Genomic DNA, 25,775 nt, shown 5'->3' on the forward strand with positions numbered 1-25,775 from the left:
AACCAGCCTCAGGTATTCTTTATAGGAGTGTCAGAATGGACTAATACATGTACTTTCAAATGGGTGAAAACTAAACAAGTAATATTAGCTCTATTGTATTAGCTTAATTATATCTGATTTTAGAAACAATATAAAGTTCTTTTGGGTTCTCAAAGAATGTTGAGTATATTCTAAGTGTCCTCATAGATCAACATCTTTGGTATGGTCTGATTTCTTGAAAACACTGGCATACGTAAAACTTGTATATATTACATACAATCATGTTTTGGTATGTGATGGTAGGGCAACGGAAAGTTTATTAAAATTTATGGTGTTAAATACTGATTTAAAATTGTCATATCGGCCGGGCGTGGTGGCTCAAGCCTGTAATCCCAGCACTTTGGGAGGCTGAGGTGGGTGGATCACGAGGTCAAGAGATCGAGCCCATCCTGGTCAAAATGGTGAAACCCCGCCTCTACTAAAGATACAAAAAATTAGCTAGGCATGGTGGTGCATGCCTGTAATCCCAGCTACTCAGGAGGCTGAGGCAGGAGAATTGCCTGAACCCAGGAGGCGGAGGTTGCGGTGAGCTGAGATTGCGCCATTGCACTCCAGCCTGGGTAACAAGAGCGAAACTCTGTCTTAAACAAACAAACAAACAAACAAACAAATAAATAAATAAAATTGTCTTATCATTAAGAGCAAAATTTTATTGTTCCATTATTTATAATATATGCTGTATACAAATATATAATTATGGATGGTTTACATATATAAATAGGTAGTAATAGCAATGACTAATCAAAGAGTATTTCTGGTTCTTCCTTGAAGTCCTTTTATATGAAGATAGTTTCATTGAATTTTTTAATTGGCAAAATTGTACACACTCATGGAGTACATAGCCAAGTTTCAATATATATGTTACAATTATAAGATCAGAGTAATTAACATAACCATCATCTCAGACAATTGTGTGTGTGTGCATGTGTGTGTGTGTTGGGAATTTTCAATATCCTCCTTATAGTTAAAACTACATAATATAATATATTGTTAGCTATAGTCATCCCACAGTTGTATAGAGCATTAGAACTTATTCTAATTTTAAAGAGAGAGTTGAAAGAGATCTTTGAGACTTGTGAAGCATCTTGGTAGGACCACCAGCTTAAAGAAAGGGTGAGTGAGTCAGGAAATAAGCAAGGGAATTAGATATAGAAAAGAAGAGCAGGTAGAACAATGGCAAAAGGGAGGAGCTGGGGACAGATACATAAAACTGATGTACGTCCTTGAAGACCAGTGTTTGAATAAAATATATGTCATTTGTCCTGCCTAAGGGAGAAAAAGGCACATAATCTGAAACAGGTCATTTGGCTAACAGCACTCTAGAGACAGCCCAAGTCAACTTTCTGAGTGCCAAGCACACAAAGCTAATTAAAAATATATCATTTAGTAACAAGTGGGGTTGCAACAACCAACACAAAAGAAACCAAGTTATACATAATTGAATATGTAGTTTTATCTACCGGGCTGCATCTTCCTAAAAAACCATGGATGTAGTTCCATGCAAGACACAGTGAAAATACCGGACATAAATCAGTATTAAATATTGATGCCCCTAGTATTATGCAGAGGTTAACTTTTCTTCTCCTACAACAAGGAAGAATGTCATCTCAAATGCAGCCCAGCTTACTTTCCCCAGACAACTGCAGCCCTGAGTACTCCAAGGTGCTTGATGTCTAGCTCATCGATCCTCATTATTTCCTCTTCCCTACTCAGGGTTAAATATACCTTAATGGATCTTAAATCTGCTTGACAAAGAGGCTGACTTAGAGACTCATCTTACCCATGACACACAATTATTAATTAATGAGGGTCAGCTGCATAAGAGGATTGCAGCTGATATGTGTAATAAAGGAAATCATTGCAGACTGAATTATGCTCAGTAGAACAGGAAAGAGTACATTTTATTAGAATCATCAAAATTTCCTGTTTCCAAACTAATTAAGTTAACTGTTTCTGAAGTTTAAGCAAATTGTATTTATATCTTTTCGGTCACTGCGATTTCCTACTAGCAAATAAAATGCCTGTGTCTTTTTATTAAGAGCAATAAGCTTTCTTTCCACAATAGCAAAATTCTGTTCTGGCATTTTCGTTACTCCTTGTCACTTTTGGGTGTGGGTCAAGTAGAGTGTACACTGTTAATCTTTAGAGCCCAAGTCAGTGTTGGCAGCCCATCGTAAGTGAGAAATGAACAGAGAGAAATCTCTATAAGCCCCCAGTACTGTTTCCCAACCAAAAAAAAGTACTTTACGACAGAGTGACAATTAACTTAAACCCACGTTTTCCCTTTTGGGACATTCTTTCCACCTGAGCACACTCTGATTATATAATATTATCTAAGATTTTGATTTAGGAATGTTCATCTCATGAGAGTATTCTTTTGAAGCTTGAGATCTTATTAAAACAGAGGATGTCTGATGACCTTAGTTTCAACCAACTGAACTATATCACAGGCCAGATGTGCAGAGACTCTTGTAGGAAAATCTGTTTGAAAAAAAAATTAAGCAGAAGGAAACAAAATGACAATGCTTTAAGCTTAATATACTGACTTATTTCCATTGGGGATATTACAATTGTTGGAATGCATTTTTAATATTAATATACAACAAGGGACTCTTTGCCCAACTACTGGGCTAGCCAGATGTGGTGATTAAGATTCTCACACTTGCTTTTTGTTTAGAGACAAGTAACTAGAGTGATGTGTACTGTATGTCTTCAGCCTTTTCTGAATCCTGTGTTTGGGTTTCAGCCAATGGGGACTACAGGAAGGGACACCCTTGCAGATACAAGCATGCATTGACTTTCTCCCTGTGTTTTTTTGTTAATTTATTGTCTATTAAAATGTAAGATCATGGAAGCCAGAGAATGTCTGCTTAATTTGCTTTGCATGGCAGCTTCTTTATATGCTGTGTATATTAGAATTTTAAAATTCCTTGTTGATAATTTTAATGAGATAAAATGGAGTAGTCTATGCAAATTTCAGCTCAAAGAAATATGTCCTTATATGTTAGAATACATTACACTTCATTGTTAAATAACATAGTTTAAAACATAGGATAATTGTCTTTGTTGGCTTCTATAATTGACTATTTTTTAAATCTAACTCCTGGAAAGTCACATTAGTGACAGTTCTTTTCCCCTCTCCTTTGCCTTTTTCCTCTTCTGTGTTTCTCTTTGAAGACTGCTGCTCTGTCACGATTTCCTCTTGTCCACTCTAGCAGTCTGTGATTCTATGCTGTGACACTTAGGCAGAAGCAATCCCAGAATGCAAAATTTCCATAATGCTTAGCCAAGAACATCCTAAATTCTATTTCCTCCTCTTTTGTCTCTCTGTTTCATTGTCCTTTTTAACAAAGGAACCAAGATATCTGATTTTTTTGAGATACCACATAAATGGGTGTGACTTGGAGTTGAGTTGGATAATTGTTCAAACTTAGAATTCTGTCATTTAACATGCTGAAATCGGCTTTAATATGTTTATGACAATAGTTACCAATTTGCAAATTTTGAATTGGATAATCGGCATCTGTAAAGTACAATATTCTTTTTCACTAAGCACACACTTTATTCATTATTGATAAAAGCTCAGGTAAAATTACTTACACAAATAAAATCATTAGAAATGTAGAATATGAAAACTTTAAGATCCTTTTATAAAGTTTGGTCTAGTTAATCTCTACAAGTCTGTGGCTGCCAAATATCAGATATACAGCCTTCTTCAAAGTCTCTTCTTTCCATTTTCTCTTCTCCCAAACAGCTTGATGTCAAGAATCAAAGTTCACCTGCTTCGTTGATTCAGCATGAAAGTTTCAGGATTTGTTGGCTGTAACTTTCACACAAGTTAATCTTATTGCAGTTCAGTGGATTAGAGTAAATGTCAAAATGCAAATTCATGTTTTTTTGTCTCCCTACTAAATTAAATGCTAAGTAGGTGTTAATTCTTTAGAAAACTAATTCCGCAAGGCTTGTCCCTCATCTTATGGGTGAATAAAATTAACTATGATTTTAACTTCTCTTCATGTTCCTTTGTGGTTTATTCTTATCATAACCCCTGAGTTGGGTCCATGGGGCTTTCTAGTCATTCCCTGGATGAAAAAGATCCTTCTCTGGGCATAAAGTCATGGCTTATTTAGGACAGGCTGCCTTGTCACTCTGAGTACCCTTAGTTACATCTCAACATATACCTGTTTGAAGACGTTTTTAGAAAATAACATATACAGTGTTAAAACACAAAAATAAGCAAACTAAACCACTCCATTTTCAGATGCTAGACAGGGCAGGCAACATTCAGGGCAAAATTTAAGAGTAATCCCTACTGCAACACCCATGTTTCAATCTGGACTAACTTGAGATTGTCTTGTTTCATAGTCAGTCAATCCTCAGAATTCTTTCATTTCCCCTTAGGACATTTTGTAATTTCAGTTTTATTCCTCCCCAAATAAATGATATTTTGTTTTTGAATGACATACAAAATCTGCTCCAGTATTTTGTACGTATTAGGCATGTGAAGAACATTTAATTATTTTTGTTGTTATCAGTGAATAGTAATGATGGCATGTTAACTTTCGCAGAAAACATATGTGTATTTCAAAAAAGGCTCATCTTATTTAACTGTAAATGAATGGCCTTGATAAAGATTCCAGAGAGCCTGCAGGTTTCTTGAACAAATATTATTAGACAAAGAACAATTTTGTACATCTGAAAACAGAACATAGAGAGTGACTGCTTCCAAAAGTGTAGGGGTACTTGTACTGGCAATTATACAAGGTAAAGAACTGTACATATAACCCAGTATTTGTATCGATATAGACAGATTATTTGAATAATTAATCTCAATAATTTCTTCATGCCTAGTATGAGGGATTATATTATTCTCTATTATCTTCTTACCTTTACTTAATAAGCACCACAATGTTATTGAAATTCCTGAGAAAAAAATTCAAGACTCATTGCTTAATTATTCCTGTTCTGATTGTGGTAGGTATAAAGATGGTACATAAGCGAGCAGGAAAAGGTTATCACCTTAATGCTAAGGTGCATTCATAAAAATACCTCTGTCATTGTCCATGTTAATGAAGCATGTTGATTGAATAAACTGAGGCAACATACTAGAAATAACTTTTCTTGAAAGTTTTTTCATCCTCTTTTTCTCTTTGTTCAAAAATGACAAAAGTAGTTTAGCTACTGTAAACATTTTATTGAAGATATTTAAATACATTATCTGATGCATGAATAAATATGGTTATGGGCTTAACCATTTTAAGCAATAGGCTTATCATTTCTATAAGAATATATTGAACACTGCTAATAATTAAGCATTTCTATTGTTGCATAGTAATTCTTTAGCAATTGATCCTAACCAAAATGAAATTTTCTAAATGCCAGATAAAACATTCAAAATATTGATTTTAAAGAAGCTCAATAAGATCCCAGAGAAACCTGAAAACTAATGCAAAGAACACATAAAATTAATTAATTACATGAATAAGACATATGTCAAGGAGATAGATATCAAACAAACGAACTGAGGAACTGGATACAAAGTGTTGATTAGACCCAGCCAGGAGGAACACCTTCAGACAGGGGCATTGGGAAGACAAGACTGGCACTCTCTGAGCAGATCTTTGAAGGGAAGTCATTGAGAGTAGATGGAGGGAAGACACAGATGCAGAGCTGAAGAAGGAGGAAGCTATGTACTCTGCACAGGACTGCTGTGCATGAGATGTATTCCTGGCCCCTAATGCCAGGGTGTGAGTCAAACAGGTGAGGAGCAACCAACTTTTGCCATAGACCTCTGAAATCCTTGGAACAATAGATTCTACCACCCCCAAGGACACAAGCTTGCAAGGAAAGCTGCTTAGAGAGATAGTAGATTCAGGACTCCAGCCTGTGCAGAGCCCAGATAGTTTGGTGTGGGAACATATGTAATGGAGCATAGCCATGGATGCCTATTGTCCAATGCTTACCAAGCTCCTCTAGGAGATTTTATCCATAAGGGTACTCTTGGACCTGGACAGAGCAGGGTGGTTTTGCCCATGAGAAGCGACCAGTTCAATCTGAGCACCCACCTATCTCCTGGCTTCTCTGGGGGTGCTAGCCTGCTGCATCCACTTTCAGTGCAGCTTCAGATGCCCAACCGGGAAGCTTCTCAGGGGCTTCCATCATATTTCCTTCTTTGGCAGACTGTGCCTGACCATCAAAGAGCTCCAGGAGAGCAGACCCAGACGATGTGCACCAGTCCACTTGTACCCTCCCCTCCTTGCCATCTTTTCCACACCACCTTGCTGGCATACAATCACCCATAGCCACGCCCCCAACACTGCTTTGCTGGCATGCATGGTGGTGGACCTTGCTTTCCCTCCTCGACTGGTGTGCATACACCCCACCATGATATGGCAGCCAGTGTGAGCACATCCCATCCCTCCACGGCCTGGTTATGGGGTCATTGCTAGACCAAACATGCACAGGGACACTGGCAACCCCAGCTCCACAAATAGGCAGCTACTGCCCCTGTTGTGAAAGCACAAACAAAGGCCAGCAACTCCACCTCCAGCTGCCCACACTGCCACAGCTGACAGTGCAAATGTGTGCATGAATGCTGACAACGCTGCCTCCTTGCACTGTCACTGATGCCCCTGCAAATGAGCACATGGAGGCTGGCAACCCCACACCCACCAGCCCTCCACACACACCACCACCACCACGTCTCTGTACAGGAATGTTGCTGACCTGCTCTCACTAGTACCCCACCCCAGAATATGTGTGTGTACCCACTTCGTTGACTCAACTGTGTGCATGAACGAATGAGCACAGATATTGCTTCCACTACCCCAGTGAAGCACTTTTGCCAGCACCAACCACTGGAGTGCTGTGGCCAATAGCTCAGGCTCTCTAGTGCAGCAGGTTACTAACATTAACATTGAGGGGCAAGAGAACAAAGCTGAGACCTGATATCTGCACCTCATATGTGGCGCATGCAGCTCAGGAGTACTGACCTCAGTCTTGGCCTCCTAAAATCTTCCAGGAATGAAACTAGTCAACTGAACCCACCTTATACAACAGTCAAATTCCACAGATAGTCAAAGAACATAAAAGTTAAAAATATAATTCAAAGAACCACAATTTCAAACACTAAGGAACATCTATCCACACATATAAAAAGAAACAGCATAAGAACTCTAGCAACTCAAAACAACTGAGTATCTCCTTACCTCCAAATGACTACACTAATTCCCCAGCAATTGTTCTTAACCAGGTTGAAATGGCTGAAATTACAGAAGTAGAATTCCGCATATGGATAAGAATGAAGATCACTGAACTTCAGGAGAAATTCAAAACCAAATCCAAAGATTCTAAGTAATGCAATAAAATGACACAAAAAAGTCAAAATGATTTTATGAGACCAATATCATCCTGATACCAAAACCTGGCAGAGACCCAACAAGAAAAGAAAACTTCAGGCCAATATCCATAAAGAACATAGATGCAAGAATCTTCAATAAAATATTGGCAAGTCGATTGCAACAGCAAATCAAAAAACTTATCCATCATGATCAAGTAGTATTCATCCCGGGGATGCAAGGCTGGTTCAACATACGCAAGTCTATAAACGTAATTCACCACATAAACAAAACCAAAAACAAAAACCACATGATTATCTCAATTGACGCAGAGAAGGCATTCGACAAAATTTGACAGCCCTTTATGCTAAAAACCCTCAATAAACTCGGTATCGATGGAACGTATCTCAAAGTAATAAAAGCTATTTATGACAAACCAACAGCCAATATCATACTGAATGGGCAAAAAATGGAAGCATTCCCTTTGAAATCCGGCACTAGACAAAGATGCCCTCTTTCACCACTCCTATTCAATATAGTACTAGAAGTTCTAGCCAGAGCAATCAGGCAAGAAAAAGAAATAAAGGGTACTCAAATAGGAAAGGTGGAAGCCAAATTGTCTCTATTTGCAGATGACATGATAGTATACCTAGAACACCCAATCACCTCAGCCCAAAAACTCCTGAAACTGATAAGCAACTTCAGCAAAGTCTCAGGATATAAAATCAATGTGCAAAAATCACAAGCATTCCTATACACCAGTAACAGACTTAAAGAGAGCCAAATCAAGAATGAACTGCCATTCACAATTGCTACAAAGAGAATAAAATACCTAGGAATACAACTGACAAGGAACGTAAGGGACCTCTTCAAGGAAAACTACAAACCACTGCTCAACGAAATAAGAGAGGACACAAACAAATGGAGAAACATTCCATGTTCATGGTTAGGAAGAATTAATATTGTGAAAATGGCTATACTGCCCAAAGTAATTTACAGAATCAACGCTATCCCCATCAAGCTACCATTGACTTTCTTCACAGAACTGGAAAATCCACCATGAACTTCATATGAAACCAAAAGAGAGCCCTCATAGCCAAGTCAATTTTAAGCAAAAAGAACACAGTGGGGGGCATCACACTACCAGATTTCAAACTATACTACAAGGCTACAGTAATCAAAACAGCATGGTACTGGTACCAAAACAGAGATATAGACCAATGGAACAGAACAGAGGCATCGGAGGCAACACAACATATCTACAACCATACAATCTTTGATAAACCTGAGAAAAACAAGCAATGGGGAATGATTCCCTGTTTAATAAATGGTGTTGGGAAAACTGGCTAGGCGTGTGCAGAAAGCAGAAACTGGACCCCTTCCTGACACCTTACACTAAAATTAACTCCAGATGGATTAAAGACTTAAACATAAGACCTAACACCATAAAAACCCTAGAAAGAAATGTAGGCAAAACCATCCAGGACATAGGAATAGCCAAGGACTTCATGAACAAAACACCAAAAGCATTGGCAACAAAAGCCAAAATAGGCAAATGGGACCTAATCAAACTCCACAGCTTCTGCATGGCAAAAGAAACAGTCACTAGAGTGAATCGGCAACCAACAGAATGGGAAAAGATTTTTGCAGTTTACCCATCTGACAAAGGGCTGATATCCAGAATTTACAAAGAACTCAAACAGATTTACAGGAAAAACCAAACAAGCCCATTCAAAAATGGGCAAAGGATATGAACAGACACTTTACAAAAGAAGACATATATGAGGCCAACAATCATATGAAAAAATGCTCATCATCACTGGTCCTTGGAGAGATGCAAATCAAAACCACATTGAGATACCATCTCACGCCAGTTAGAGTGGCGATCACTAAAAAATCTGGAGACAACAGATGCTGGAGAGGATGTGGAGAAAAAGGAACACTTTTACATTGTTGGTGGGAGTGTAAATTAGTTCAACTATTGTGGAAGACAGTGTGGCGATTCCTCAAGGCCTTAGAAATAGAAATTCCATTTGACCCAGCAATCCCATTACTGGGTATATATCCAAAGGACTATAAATCGTTCTACTATAAGGACACATGCACACAAATGTTCATTGCAGCACTGTTTGCAATAGCAAAGACCTGGAATCAACCCAAATGCCCATCGATGATAGACTGGATTGGGAAAATGTGGCACATATACACCATGGAATATTATGCAGCAATCAGAAATGATGAGTTTGTGTCATTTGTAGGGACATGGATGAATCTGGAGAACATTATTCTCAGCAAACTGACACAAGAACAGAAAATGAAATACCGCACATTCTCACTCATAGGAGGGTGATGAAAAATGAGAACACATGGACACAGGGAGGGGAGTACTAAACACTTGGGTCTATTGGGGGGGAAAAGGGGAGGGCCAGCGGCGGGGTGGGGAGCTGGGGAGGGATAGCCTGAGGAGAAATGCCAAATGTGGGTGAAGGGGAGACAGGAATCAAAACACACTGCCATGTGTGTACCTATGCAACTGTCTTGCATATTCTGCACTTGTACCCCAAAAACCTAAAATGCAATAAAAAATTTAAAAAAAAAGAAAAGAAAAAAAAGAAAAAAAGTCAAAATGGCCATTTTAAGAAAAAAATCTGATATGATACAGCTGAAAAACTTACTTAAATAATTTCAAAATACAGTTTCAAGTATTAACAACAGAATCGACCAAGCTGAGGAAAGAATCTCAGAACTCAATGGTCGCTTCACTGAAATAAATCAGTCAGATAAAAATAAAGAAAAAAAGATTAAAATAGAATAAACTAAACCTCTGAGAAATATAGAATTTTAAAAGAAGAATACATTTGAAATACATATGAAATACAATTCATATTAAATGCATTTCATATTTGAGGATATCATCCATAAAATTATAAAAATACATTTTATATTTCAGAATATCTTCCATTTAATTTCAGGAAATGCAGAGAACCCCTGTAGTTGTACAAGACAACTACATTCTAGGTATGTAGTCATCAGATTCTGCAAGACTGGAATAAAAGAAAATGTTAAAGGCAGCTAGAGAAAAGGGGAAAATCACCTACGAATGGAACATCTTCAGTTTTACAGTGAATCTTTCAACAAAAACCATGAAAACCAGGAGCATGGGGCCTATAGTCAGCATTCTTAATGAAAAGAATTTCTAGCCAAGAATTTTATATCCAATCAAGCTAAGCTTTACAGAAGGAGAAATAAGATCCTTTTCACACAAGCAAATGCCAAGGAGTTTCCTTATCACCAGAACCGCCTTATAAGAGGTCCTGAAGGGACTGCTAAACATGGAGAAGAAAGACTTACTGGCCACCACAAAAACACACTTAAGTACATGGACCACTTACACTATAAAGTAATCACACAAACAAGTCTACCTAATAACCAGCTAACAACATGATGATAGAAACAAATATACAAATATCATACTAACTTTGAACGTAACCAGGCTAAATGCCCTAATTAAAAGGCATAGAGAATTAAGTTGTATTGGATTAAAAAACAAGAGACAATGATATGCTGTCTCCAAAAAATGCCTACCACATGCAAGAACACTCATAGGCAAAAAGCAAAGGAATGCAAAAAAATCTACCAAGCCAATAGAAAACATGTCCTCTTCTATGCATGTCTGATTCATGTACTACCCATTTCTTGGATCTACAAAACATTTATCAGTTCTTATTTTCCTCTTCCCTCACAAAAACACACAACACACATGCACACACACACATCCACACCATCTTTTCTTCTAAAGACATCTAATGGTTTCATCCAAATATCATTTTTTAGCTACTTTTTGTTTACATTTTAATTATTTTATGTACATGGTAGGTGTATATATTTATGGGGTATATAAGATATTTTGGTATAGTCATGTATTGTGAAATAAGCACATCATTTGAAAACAGCTTCATCTCTATTCCTTTAACAATACTTCCTTTCAAAAATCTTCGAATTTTCATCTAGAGAACCCAAGGCAATTTTTGTCATAACTCCAATGAAATTTTTTTACAGAAAGAGAGAAAAGCAATCCTAAAATTCTTGTGGAACCACAAGATTCCAAATAGTCAAAGCAATCTTGAGAAAGAAGAAATAAAACTTGTGGTCATCATGTTTCCTGATTTTGAATTATGTTACAAAACTGTAGTAACAGTTTTGTATCAAAAGAGTAGACTATTGGCATGAAAACAGATATATACATGAATGAGACAGAATACATAGCACAGAAATAAAACCATGTATCTACAGTCAAATTTGACATATACAGAGATAAAATAATAGTCACTTAATAAATAATCCTGGGAAAATTGGATATCCACATGCCAAAAAAAAAAAAACGAAATTTGACCCTTATCTTATACAACACAGAAAAGTCAACTGAAAATGCATTAAGGAGTTAAAGTAAGGCCTAACACCATAAAACTTCTAGAAAAAAAAATTAGAGGACAAGCATTTTGGCATTGATCTTGGCAATGATTTCATGGATATGACACCAGAAGCACAGGTAGCAAATGCAAAAATAAACAAGTGGGACTACATTAAACTAAAAAGTTCTGTTACAAAAAAATAAATAGTCAACAAAATGAAAAGGTAACCTATAGAATAGGAGAAAATATTTGTAAACCATATATATGTTAAATGATTAATATCCAAATTATATAAGAAACTCATACAGTAGCAAAAAAAAAAATGGGCAAATGACTTGAATACACATTTCTCCAAAGAAAATATGCAGATGGCCAATAAGGATATATAAAAATGCTCAATGTCACTAATTATCAGGGAAGTGAAAATCAAAACCACAAGATGATATAAGCTTGTATTCATTAGGATTTCTGTCATAAAAACAATAAAAGATAATATATATTGATGAAGATTTGGAGAAAAGGGAACTCTTGTCCACTCTCGGTGGAGATGTAAATTGCTGCAGCCATTATGGAAAACAGTATAATGTTTTCTCAAATAGTTTAAAATAGAGCTATCGTATGATCCAGCAATCCCTCTTCTGGGTATAAATTCAATGAAAATAAAATTGGCATCTAAAAGAGACAGCTTCAGTCATGTATATTGCACTGTTGTTCACAACAGGAAATAACCTAAGTGTTCATTGGCAGAAGAATGGATTAAGTAACTTGGCATAGTTGTACAATGGACTATTTTTCAGACTCAAAAAGAAGAAAATCCTGTGCTTTGTGACAACAGGGATAAATCCAGATGACATCATGCTAAGTGAAATAAGCCAGACACAGAAAGAAAAATACTGCATGATCACATCTGTATGTTGAATCTAAAAAAGTCATAATCATTGAAGCGAAGTGTGGGATGGTAGTTACTGGGGGCAGGGGAGGGGAATGGGAAGATGTTGATCAAAGAGTACAAAGTTTCAGTTATATGAAATTAATTAATGAGTTTTAGAGATCTAATGTATATCATGGAGACTATAGATAATAATACTCTGTTGTACACTAGAAATATGCTGAGAGAATAGATCTTCTCCACATGCAAAAAATGGTAATATTTAATGGACAATATGCAAAAAAATATGAAATCAGAAGGAAAAGTAACAAGCATTTTCAAATTTCTTGAGAGAAGGCTTTTAAAATTAAGTGACAGAAGAAGATAAAAAAATAATTTTTAAATTTCTGAATATCAAAAATCATATATAACAAATATATACAATTTTGACAAGTTAAAAAAATGAAGTTATAAATGTAGATTGATTGGAGCAATAAAAAAGAAAATATCATTTCATATATATCAAAATTTATCAAAAACAGAATAAAATATTTCAACATGAGAAATCTTAGAAAAATTCTTTAAAACATATGGCACATATATGTATGCATACACACATATATATGAATATATATGTACACATATATATCAATATGTATATATGTGTACACATATATACACATCTATGTGCCCATACACAAATAATTAGAGATAGCTTGTGAATCAAGAAACATACAAAAATACATAGAAAAAGCAGAAAATGATGTGAGTATATCAGTCACAGTAAAAGAATCACAAATGGTTTATAAATATATAACTTTTGTTTCATATGTAATTAAGTCTAACATTTCCTTTAGAAACAAGATGTCATTTTGCCTGCGAGATTAGCAAAGATTTTTAAAATGAATATTTTCATATTCTAGTGAGTCTAATGAGATAGATTTTTTTCCTAGAGTACACATTACTAAATCTTTATAGAAAGCAATTTAGATATGTGAAACTTAAATATACTATACATTTTGATGTTTTAATAAGAAATAGGGAAAAATGATACATAGAAATGGTTATCACAGCATAATTTATGATGATGAAAGTGATAATGGCTTTATTTTTATTAACAAGGAGGCGTTTAATACCACTGTGAGATACATACAAATAATGGGAAACCATACAGGCATTAAAACGTATGTTTTATGAAAAATTTCATAATACAGAGAAATGTCATAAAAATAAATTATAATAAAATTTGTATAAACAACACATTTTAACAATAATAGTAAAATATATTCCTGGAAAGAAAATTATTAGGAAATTATCAGAATTCTAATAGTTGTCATCTCTCAAGGTGCTTTTGAGATGGTTTTTATTACAATAAATTTTGGTGTGTTAGAGTTTCTCCAGTGAACATGTGTTGCTATTACTATGTAAAAATATGTTTGATAAACAATAATCTTTTCTAAGTTTAGGAAAGAAGTATAACATTGTGTTAAAAGCTTCATTAATTACCAAGAGATAGAAGATACAAAATATGGCAAATTAATTAGTTATGTGAGATCTATAAATCTAAGTCAATAAACATAAACTGTTACAAGAAATTTCTAAGTAAAGAGTACAAAGATTTTTTTTAACCTTTGCTTCTTTTGATCCTATTTTGTTTTATTTTAATTTTTAAGAATGAAAACTATTTAAGTTTTCAGTCTGTGTTAAAGGAGCCAATGTATTGGCAGAGATTTCAGATATTTTCTGAAGCAAGATCATGGAGAAGGCAGAAATGTAGTCCAGAGCAAATGCACAAATAAAGATTGAATGCTTTTGTCTTCAATAAAAGAAGGGCAAAAAATGAGGATGATTGAGGATGGAGACGGGCTGGCTTTTAATTGAAAAGTAAGGATTAATATTTGTGTGATGTATGTCCCCTCCCCACTGCTCAATTTCATGGTAAAGCCTCCAACTTTATAATTTCAGACCATCATCAGAAAGTGAGGAAGGTGAGACGGGATGAGAACCTATGGAAGGCATAAGATCTGAACACCTGCTATTGGTATTGGAAAGAAAGCTGTATACTGGCTTATAAAAGAGTTGGTGCACAGTTCCAAAGGCCTAACTGATGTTGGAATTACCTAATTACTCTGTCTTGAAATCAGTTTTTCTTCAATACTGGTTCTAAAAATGGTTCAAATGTATAATGATAGTATTTTTAGGGTATATATATATTATTGCATTTTAAGTTATAGGGTACATGTGCAGATCTTGCAGGATTGTTGCATAGGTACACACATGCCATGGTGGTTTGCTGTCTCCAGCCCCCTGTCAGTCACCTACATCAGGCATTTCTCCTAGTGTTATCCCTCCCCAATCTGCCCACCCCCCACTGTCCATCCCCTAGTCCCCTGTCTCCAAACAGACCCCAGTGTGTGACGTTTCCCTCCCTGTGCCCATGTGTTCTCATTGTTCAACACCTCCCTAACAGTGAGAACATGCAGTGCTTGGTTTTCTGTTCTTGTGTCAGTTTGCTGAGAATGATGGTTTCCATATTCATCCATGTCCCTACAAAGGACATGAACTCATCTCTTTTGTGGCTGCATAGTATTCCATGGTGTATACGTGCCACATTTTCTTTCTCCGGTCTATCATTGATGGGCATTTGGGTTCGTTCCAGGTCTTTGCTATTGTAAACAGTGCCACAATGAACATACTTATGCCTGTGTCTTTATAATAGAATAATTTATAATCCTTTGGGCATATACTCAGTAATAGGATTGCTGGGTCAAGTGAAATTTATGTTTCTAGATCCTTGAGGAATTGTCTTCCACAATGGCTAAACTAAAGGTTAAACACTGTCTTCCACAATGGTTAAACTAATGTATACTCCTACCAACAGTGTAAAAACCTTCCTGTTTTTCCACAGCATCTGTTGTATCCAGATTTTTTAATGATTGCCATTCTAACTGGCATGAGACGGTATCTCAATGTGGTTTTGATTTGCATTTCTCTAATGACCAGTGATGATGAGCATTTTTTCATATGTTTGCTGGTCTCATAAATGTCCTCTTTTGAAAAGTATCTATTCATATCCTTCACCAACTTTTGAATTGGTTTATTTTTTCCTTGTAAATCTATTTTAGTTCTTTGTAGATTCTGGATATTAGCCCTTTGTCAGATGGGTAGATTGCAAAAATTTGTCATTCTGTTGGTTGCTGGTTCACTCTAATGATTGTTTCTTTTGCTGTGCAGAAGCTCTTAAGTTTAATTAGATCCTATTTGTTTATTTTGGCTTTTGTTGTTATTGCTTTTGGTGTTTTAGTCGTGAAGTCCTTGCCTATGCCTATGTCCTGAATGGTTTTCTCTATGTTTTCTTCTAGGGTTCTTATGCTGTTAGGTCTTATGTTTAAACCTTTAATCCAACTGGGGTTAATATTACTGTAAGATAAGGAAGGGGTCCAGTTTTTGCTTTTTGCATATGGCTAGCCAGTTTTCCCAACACCATTTATTAAACAGGGAATCCTTTCCCCAATGCTTGTTTTTATCTGGTTTGTGAAAGATCAGTTGGTTTTAGATGTGTGGCATTGCCTCCAAGGCCTCTGTTCTGTTCCATTGGCCTATATCTCTGTTTTTTTACCAGCACCATGCTGTTTTGATAACTGTAGCCTTGTAGTACAGTTTGAAGTCAGGTAGCGTGATGTCTCCAGGTTTGTTCTTTTTGCTTAGGATTGTCTTGGCTATGTGGGCTCTTTTTTGGTTCCATATGAAGGTTAAGGTGTTTTTATCCAGTTATGTGAAGAAGGTCAATGGTAGCTTGATGGGGATAGCATTGAATCTATAAATTACTTTGGGCAGCATGGCCATTGTCATGATATTGATTCCTTCTAACTAGGAGCATGAAATATTTTTCCATCTGTTTGTGTCCTCTCTTATTTCCTTGAGCAGTGATTTGTAGTTCTCCTTGAAGAGGTCCTTCACATCCTTTGTTAGTTATATTCCTAGGTATTTTATTCTCTTTGTAGCAATTGTGAATGGGAGTTTGGGTAAAGTATTTTAAAGTGATTTGTTAAAATTTTCAGTGCTAATAAATTTGAGAGAGTTGGTGAGAAAATATTTAAAATATATATTTGGCCAACATCTCCAAACTTTCCTCATGCTCAGCCCCTGTAATCACCATTAAAGTCTGCCTCTATGAGTTCAACTTTTTTGGATTCTACCTATAAGTGAAATTATGTGGTATTTGCCTTTCTGTTTCTGGTTTCTTTCATTTAATGTAATACTCTCCATCCTCCAGATTCATCCACGTTTTTACAAATAACAGGATTATCTTACTTATCTTCTTTTATAAGGCTGATTCATATTTTTAAAAATACATATATTGTATAAATATATATTTATATATGTTATATATATTATATCAACATATATTTATATAATATATATTACAGTACATATAATATATATTTTATATGTAATATATATTTGTATTATATATATTATTTTTATGTATTATATATATTTATATATAATATATATTTATGTTATTTAATATATATGTATATATGTAATATATATTATATATGATATAGAAATATATATTATATATATATATATATATAAAAAGAGAGAGAGAGAAAGTTTTGCTCTTGTCACCCAGGCTGTAGTGCAGTGGTACAACCTCAACTTACTGCAACCTTCACTTCCCGGGTTCAAGCAATTCTCCTGCCTCAGATTCTCAAGTAGCTGCGAGGTGCACACCACCATGCTCAGCTAATTTTTTGTATTTTTTAGTAGAGATGAGGTTTCGCCATATTGGTCAAGCTGGTCTGAAACTCCTGACCTCAGGTGATCCACCCACCTCTGCCTCCCAAAATGCTGGGATTACAGGCATAAGCCACCCTGCCCAGCCTATGCCATATATTTTAGCCCTTCATTTATTGATGGACATTTAGATTGACTCTATAACTTGTTTCTGTGTGTGTGTGTGTGTGTGTGAATAATGTTTCAATCAACATGAATACCAGGGAAGAGAGGGCTGGGGAGATGTTGGTCTAAAGATGCACAATTCCAGTCAAATCATAGGAATATGTTCAAGTGATATATTGTGCAATGTGGTGATAACAATAAACTGCGTAGTCATTAACAATGGACTGCAGTTTTTTTGAGATGGGGTTTTGCTGTGTTACCCAGGTGGTAGTGCAATGGTTATTCACTGGCATGATCATAGCATGCTACAGCCTTGAATTCCTGGGCTCAAATAATATCCCTATCTCAGGTTCTTCAGAAGCTGGGACAGGATTTGTAACTGTGTTTTTGAAAATCACTAAAAGAGTAGATTTCATGGTTCTCAGTATAAAATAGGATAAGTGTATGAGGTAATGAATATGATAAATGGGTAGATTTAGTCATTCCACAATGGATGTATATTTCAAAACATCATGGTATGCATAATAAACATATATGATTTTTTATTTGTCTTAAAACAAATCTTTAAGAAATATTTTTAAAAATTAATTTAATAATGTACATTTGAGATAATATTACATATATAGGAAAATATATCTAGAATGAATTCAATAATCTGGATAGTAGAAAAGGAAGCCAGGGGTTTTGTGCCCCTAGACAAATGAAAATATAGTGTTAGAGAGTGAGATAGGTGCAAAATCAAAGAATGGGAATGTACACTTCTGTGTTAGGATTCTCAAGAGGGACAAAACCAATAGGCTAGAGATATACACAAAGGGGAGTTTGTTAAGGAGTATTAACTCACATGATCACAAGTTCCCACAATAGGCTGTCTGCAAGCTGAGGAGAAAGGAAGACAGTCTGAGTCCAAAACTGAAGAACCTGGAGTCCGATGTTTGAAGGTAGGAAGTATGTAGCCCAGGAGAAAGATGTAGTCTGGGAGGCTAAGCCAGTTTAGTCTCTCCATGTTCTTCTGACAGCTTTTATTCTGGCTGCGCTGGCAGCTCATTAGATGCTGCCCACCCGGGTTAAGGATTAGATGCTTCCCAATCCACTGACTCAAATGTTAATCTTTTCTGGGAACACTCTCACAGACACAACCAGGAACAATACTTTGCATGCTTCCATCTAATCAAGTTGACATTCAATATTAACCATCACAACTTAATTTTTCGTTGGTTGACTATGGAAACAGAACCGCAACTTGCTGTCTTTCTGATACCAGCTATATCTTTGAGGCTGGCATAGTCACGTCCTGAAAAAGAAAAAAAGTGATTTACACAAACCCCAGTGAAGCATATGTTTAAGAATTTTTTAAAGTTTCTCATCTTGATTTTACCAGCTCTTTCAGTATCTTAGGTAAAATTTTTATTTTTCCAACTGTTTCAGTCTAGTTTTCAGTAAATATTTTTCTTAGCTAATATGAAATTTAAAATATCTACAACTCTGCGAAAGTGGGAGGAGTATGTCTGTAAAACTATTTCTATTGACACTGGTACTTATAATTCCAATGTCCTTAATGTTTCTTGTGTTAAATTTATAGTAGTATTTTCCAACTGGGTAGAATTCCTAAATAAAGAACTCATTTATACAAAGTCATTTCTTGCAGTAGTCACTCATTACTTCAGTTCTCTGCAATCAGTGAAATCACTTTGTGACCTGTAGAAATTTACTGGAGAAAAAACAAACAAATTGCAAGAACAGTTTAAGAGAATAAAGGAAAAAGAGCATGCTTGCTAAAATTAACATGTCAAGTTTTGCAGAGCAAATGATTTTTGGAAATCATGGAAATTATGTATATTTTTAAGGTCAAAAGTTCTTTCACAGATTTTGGTGATTATACATATTCCTTTAGCATCCCCTTAATGAGGTAATCTCTTGGAATCTCTGAATGGTTTTTAAAATATTTAAAAATGTAATTCATTATGGCTGAAGTCATATTGGGGTATAGATGACAAATTTGGATATGTAGGGAAGAGCTATTCACCAATGAAATAATTAAATACTATTTGAAGTATTTCAATAATCAAGGATTTATTAATGAAATCTATTAAGCCTTGTATAAAATGAGATGATACTGCTTGAGGCTGAGCTGGGCCTTGGCTAAGGAATTTAAGACTTTACAATCCTGACACTTCTAAAATTTATGCAAATAATTTCTTTCAAACCTTGACCGAAATGAATAATTCTAAAAAGGAAGTCTTATTTGGCCCTTATTCTTGTAGGAATGTTGATATCATTCTAATTAATCAATATGCAAAGTTAGCACACTTATGATAAATCTAAATGAAGATGTCTAGGCTTGTGTAGGTATGTGTTTGTGTAGGTGTGCATTTCTTCTATATAGATTTTATTGATATTTGCTTACCATATATTCACTGTGACCTTCAAACCAGTATTTCCTGAGCAACATGGACTTCATTGCTAAAGCAAATTCCATTTCACTTAAAAAAAAAAAACTAGGCCGGGCGCGGTGGCTCAAGCCTGTAATCCCAGCACTTTGGGAGGCCGAGGCGGGTGGATCACGAGGTCAAGAGATCCAGACCATCCTGGTCAACATGGTGAAACCCCGTCTCTACTAAAAATACAAAAAATTAGCTGGGCATGGTGGTGCATGCCTGTAATCCCAGCTACTCAGGAGGCTGAGGCAGGAGAATTGCCTGAACCCAGGAGGCGAAGGTTGCGGTGAGCCGAGATCGCGCCATTGCACTCCAGCCTGGGTAACAAGAGCGAAACTCTGTCTCAAACAACAACAACAACAACAACAACAACAACAACAACAACAAAAAAAAAAAAAAAACTAAAGCTGCATATAAATGAGCTATTGAAAATAATAGTAATGATCATTTGCATATAATCTTTACAACTTGGAAATAATTTTTACATTTAATTCCTATGTGAAAACTCTTCAAGTGATGTAAATCAACTTAAAAATCTAAGAACCTCCCCCATCAGCTGTCTCATGAAGTCATATGTAATGAATCACAGTGAAGACAAAAGGTAATTTAAAAACTGTTTTTTCAAGTTTTACTTTTATCTCTATGAGAACTCGGAAGATAATTTATATCATAGCCCATAATATTTCTTAATAAAAACGTTATTTCTGTTTTTCTTGTTACACAACCCCTTACTTTTAGAGTCTCTGTCTTTGTTTCCCAGAGCTTTATAGTGAAGGTTTGCTGCTGTTTCTCCTTCCCCTTAGTTTTGCTTGCTCTATCTCCAGTCTTTTGATTCAGAATCATAAGGTATGCACTGATGACTGGTGACATTTCTTTTCCTTTGGGGTAAGAGTGGGAAAAGGGAAGAAATCTGAGTTGGTAAAAAAAAATAATAATAATGAGGTGTGAATGGACTAGGAAATCAGGAACACTTGTAACATTAGGCATTGCAATTGCCATTTTTCAGAGTTGAAATCCAAATGCCTGATAAATTAATTAGCTAAGGTAAAATAAGAACTTTGTGAGATCATCAGTGTTCCAATTTTTTAAAATTTATTTTTATTATTTTTTTATTTTTATTTAAGCCTACAGCACCTGGTATCCCAGGTGTTCTCCCATCTAAGTACTAACCAGGCCCAAGCCTGTCTTAGCTTCCGAGATCAGACAAGATCTGGTGCATTCAGGGTGGTATGGGCGTAGACTATATTTTGTCTTTCTTCTGATCTTTTCTTTCCATCATTCCTTCCTTCCTTTTTCCTTCCTTCCTTCCTTCCTTCCTTCCTTCCTTCCTTCCTTCCTTCCTTCCTTCCTTCCTTCCTTCCTTTCTTTTTTAGTGCTTTTCTCTCCTTATCACATATAGCTTGGCCTCTCCTATTTGAAGAAATAATTTAAAAATAAGAAGAAAAGTGATTCTCAATAATCATTCTCAAAAATTTCTTCCCATCTTCAAATCTTATTATACACAAATATACAAAGTCATGCATGCACACATATGTACACACACAACCTGTGATGGATAATATTGAATGTCAACTTGATTGCATTAAAGGACATAAAGTATTGTTACTGGGTTTGTCTGTGGGGTGTTGCCAAAGGAGATTAACATTTCAGTCACTGGACTGGGAGAGGCAGACCTGCCCTCAGTATCTGCGGGCAGAATCTCATCAGCTGCCAGTGCAGCCAGAATAAAACAGGCAGAAGAAGGTGGAAAGACTAGACTGCCTTAGTCTTCTAGCCTACATCTTTCTTCCATGCTGGATGCTTCCTGCCCTTGAACATCGGGTTCCAAGTTCTTCAGCTTTTGGATTCTTAGACCTTTGACCAAAGAATGAAAGCTGCACTGTTGGCTTGTCTGCTCTAAAGGCTTCAGGACTCAGACTGGTTTTCTTGCTCCTTAGCTTGCAGACAGCCTATTGTGGGACCTCACCTTGTGAGCGTGTGAGTCAATACATTTTAATAAGCTCCACTTTATATATACATTTACCCTATTAGTTCTGTCCCTCTAGAGAACGCTGACTAATACACAATCCCTTCCATTGCAAATGCCAAGTAATTCCTTTGCTTTTCACTACGCTAATAACTGAAAATGGAAAGAGATCTATTCTTAAAGATGCTTCTATGACTGAGTTATTGGACTGTTACCCAACCCCTATTTCAGAGACAGACAGAATAAAAGCAGAACAGCCAGAAAAAGTCATCTGGTAAATTGATTCTTGGCAGACTGCTAATGCTCACCCACATCTGATTGCTTCTCCTGGATGCATATACAACTAGGCTACAGATTCTAGTGTCCCTTGTCTTCAGGGATACTGGGCTGAATCTGACTAATGAACTGTCAGTGGAAGTCATATACTGTATACCACTACCAGGATTGTCTTTAAAATCCTTCCATTGCCAATGTTAAATTTTTCATCATGTTCTGGTTGAATGGATGGGGCATCAAGGATCTGGAAGGCAATGAACCTATGAAGAGAAAGGATCTTGGGACCTTGAATAAGCTCATAGATGGGCATTAATAAAAATCAATCCCTTATTTCAATAAACCACAGATATTTGGTTATCTGTATACATTATTTTGAGTACCTCAAGTAAGTAGTAGGAGGACGGTGCTAACATTAACATACAGAATAATATTTAATAAGGATATTCAAGGGAAAAGGTAGAAAAGAAAACTGTTTATCCTTTTTGTCACAATTTTGTTTCTTCCACTATTTTCATGGTGTTTTCTTTAATGCTGCAAATTCACTCATGCTTCGCCTCTTAAAACTTTGTGGCAATGACTACAAAGTCTATGCAGTATCTATCTCCTATTTTTTTTTTTTTGCATTATCTCTTAGTATTTCTAACTTCACAGAAATAAACAGAACAAAACAAATTTTAAAATATTTTGTTCTTTTACTGCAATATCAGTATGCATTTGTAGGGTTATTAGACAGAATTTGATAAAAAGTTGGTTGACCAAAGGTATCAATAAGATAGCTCAGAAAGGCTTGATTAGAGTCAAGGGCCCGAGAATCTTCCCCACAATACAGGCAAGCCCTGGAGGACTTCAAAAATGTGAAGAAGGAGTAGAATCCAAGTACCCAGTGAATGTACTGTAATCCAGTCATCTATCTTCAAGATAAAGGTTACAGAATTTGGGAAGCTGACAAGAAGTGAGTGGTGTGTTTCTACATCTGCCAGAAATAAAAATATGTCAGAAAATTCAATGTAGTTTCTGTAAATACCATTGTAAGTAAAAATTCAAAAAGTAGAACAATAGCTGTACCACAAATTGCAAGACACATTCAAATTACAGAGCTTTTATTTCTAATGATCAGCCTAAGAATTAGACTGCAGACTACATATCCTCATCTTCTATGTACACTAATATCTAATAGAGACATAACAATTGAGACAATCAAGCAAATAGGATAATCTCTGAACAAACAGAATCTGAAAACATGATCTGTCTGCCTTGAGTAGAGTTTACACTCCTCTACCACTTGCACTCTTTTATAACAATAAAAGTAACAATAGCCAACACTTATTGAGTGTCTACCTTGAGCCCAGCATAGTAAGCCATTCATGGCTAGTCTTCCAGAATAATAATGATAATAAAAAAGCACACACAGATTTAAAACATGCTGGCTGGATAGGAATTAATAAGTATATATTGTATCATACAAAATGAGATGAAGTATTTGTAGGTAAAACAACAAAAATATCCAATTATCTTTGAAAACCAGAGGCTTCCAGAAACATTTGACTTGGCCAATGGACTGATGAATCCAAAAACTATAGCAGATTTCAAATGGAGTAAACTGAAGCCTCATTTGTAGTGTCACACCTGCTTAAGGACACTGCTTTCTGCATGGTCTGAATTCAAAACTTCTTCATATAGAGCAGTCAAGTACCCTGCAGACCATTCAGACCATTCCTCACAGTGTCTGTGCAGGCTCGGGGAGGGATTCATGCAGGAAGTGTTGGCATCACAAAATGCTACCAGGCCAACATGAAGACGGGACTTCCAGCCCAGGTACACTAAATACCAGGAGGCAGAAAAGAAGAACATCTGGCAACTGTTTCAGACACATGTATCAACCTTCTTTCCACCCTCCTTCAATCTTGAAGGATGAGAACAGTCTTCTTACATCTGGGACAGAAGTTGCCATCATAGCTTATGTAGCCCTGTCAGGGGCTACATTTGGTAAAACAGAAATATCAATAAGGGTTTTCTTCCAAAGCTCAGAGCTGTCAGGTGAAAATTGAAGTGGAGCACAGAAATGTTCAAGGGAATCAACCAAGCATGTTTTTGGTGTATATCCATTTTCTCTATCAGGCACAGTGAAGTTGGAGAAACTCCTGTTCCACCATAAGATCTGGTCATAAACTCTGTATGTAAAAGACTTCATTCTGATGCATATTTTTTATTCCTTTACTTTTCCAGCCTTAATATGGTACTTAATCTGAAGAAATGGCTCATTTTAAAGACATTTATTTGGATATCATTAGGCATAAATGTGATAATATGAGTCATTATACATGTAATTATTTTCATATGACAAATTAGGATATGGAAGAGGCAAGTAATTTTATGACCAGCTGAGAAGTGAGGATACACTTAATTATGTTAGAGTTGATGTAGTAAAATAAATTATATATGCTATAAGGTTTTAGCCCAGTCCTTGAATATGACTAAGTAAATGATGTATTTTTAATTCACTGATGTTTTCACTAGTCTGAAATATTTTAATTTATATTAGTATTAATTTTTTACATTCCTTGCATCTATTTTTTCTTTTAAATAAATATTGATCCATGGTACTTATCCGCAAAATACTAAAACAGGATCTCTGGGTATAGGTCCAAGAACTCTGCATTTAAAAGCATGTTCATAGTATTTCTTACACTTAGAAACTAAATATTTACCATTAGTATTTCATGATCTCTTAAATTTGTTATCCACTTTTCATTCTTTTTATTTCTACATTACTGTAGAAAGCTGATGTACTCTAATTTAAATAAATGTTCCATAAACTTCTTAGTTGTTCAGGATCAAAACCTTGAGTCATAAACATCATTATAGTCTACTCATTCCCATCCCTGTAAAGCAATGGCAAGGTCCAATAGCTTCCATTTCTATCATGCCTGTGAATGCTCTGTAGATTACAAGGCATATATACTCATTAGAATAGTCTTAATGGTAAGTAATAAAAACAGTCAAAATGGGCTTAAAGATGAAAATAATTTATTGGCTTATATATCCCTAACTTCCAGTGGTAGGGAAAATATCAAGGGTCGTTTGACCAGGTTTCCCTTTCCCTCTCTCTATGATCCTCTTAGTTGTTTCTTCTGTAGATTGCCTTTGGAAATACAGACATTTTAGCAGGATTGATTATTCCAATACATGAGCATGGAATGTTTTTTCCATTTGTTTATGTCTTCTATGATTTCTTTCAGCAGGTTTTGTGGTAAGATTTTGTTTGTTTTCTGTTTGTTTTTTTTTTTTTACTCAATCTGGCTTTTCACATGGCAGAAGAATGACTGTTGCAATTCAAGTGTCATATACACAAATCTCAGTACCCAGAAGGTGAGAGGACTCAAGTTTTCATGTGAGTCACATCAACATATTGTTCTTCATTCTGATTAGACTGGTTCAAATCATACATCCATTTTGAACAAGTCACTGCAACTACAGAAATGCCATATGGTGATTAGCTGAGAATTGAATTATGTGTCCCTCCCATTCAAT

At 35.7% G+C, this 25,775-nt stretch overlaps 1 pseudogene; it reads right to left on the bottom strand.

The window, feature by feature from the left end:
• Positions 1–21,124: 21,124 nt before the first annotated feature.
• Positions 21,125–21,243, bottom strand: LOC118155136 (5S ribosomal RNA; annotated as a pseudogene).
• Positions 21,244–25,775: the final 4,532 nt, after the last annotated feature.

Source organism: Callithrix jacchus, chromosome 6 (genome assembly GCF_049354715.1).
Source record: "Callithrix jacchus isolate 240 chromosome 6, calJac240_pri, whole genome shotgun sequence".
NCBI classification, from domain to species: Eukaryota; Metazoa; Chordata; class Mammalia; order Primates; family Cebidae; genus Callithrix; species Callithrix jacchus.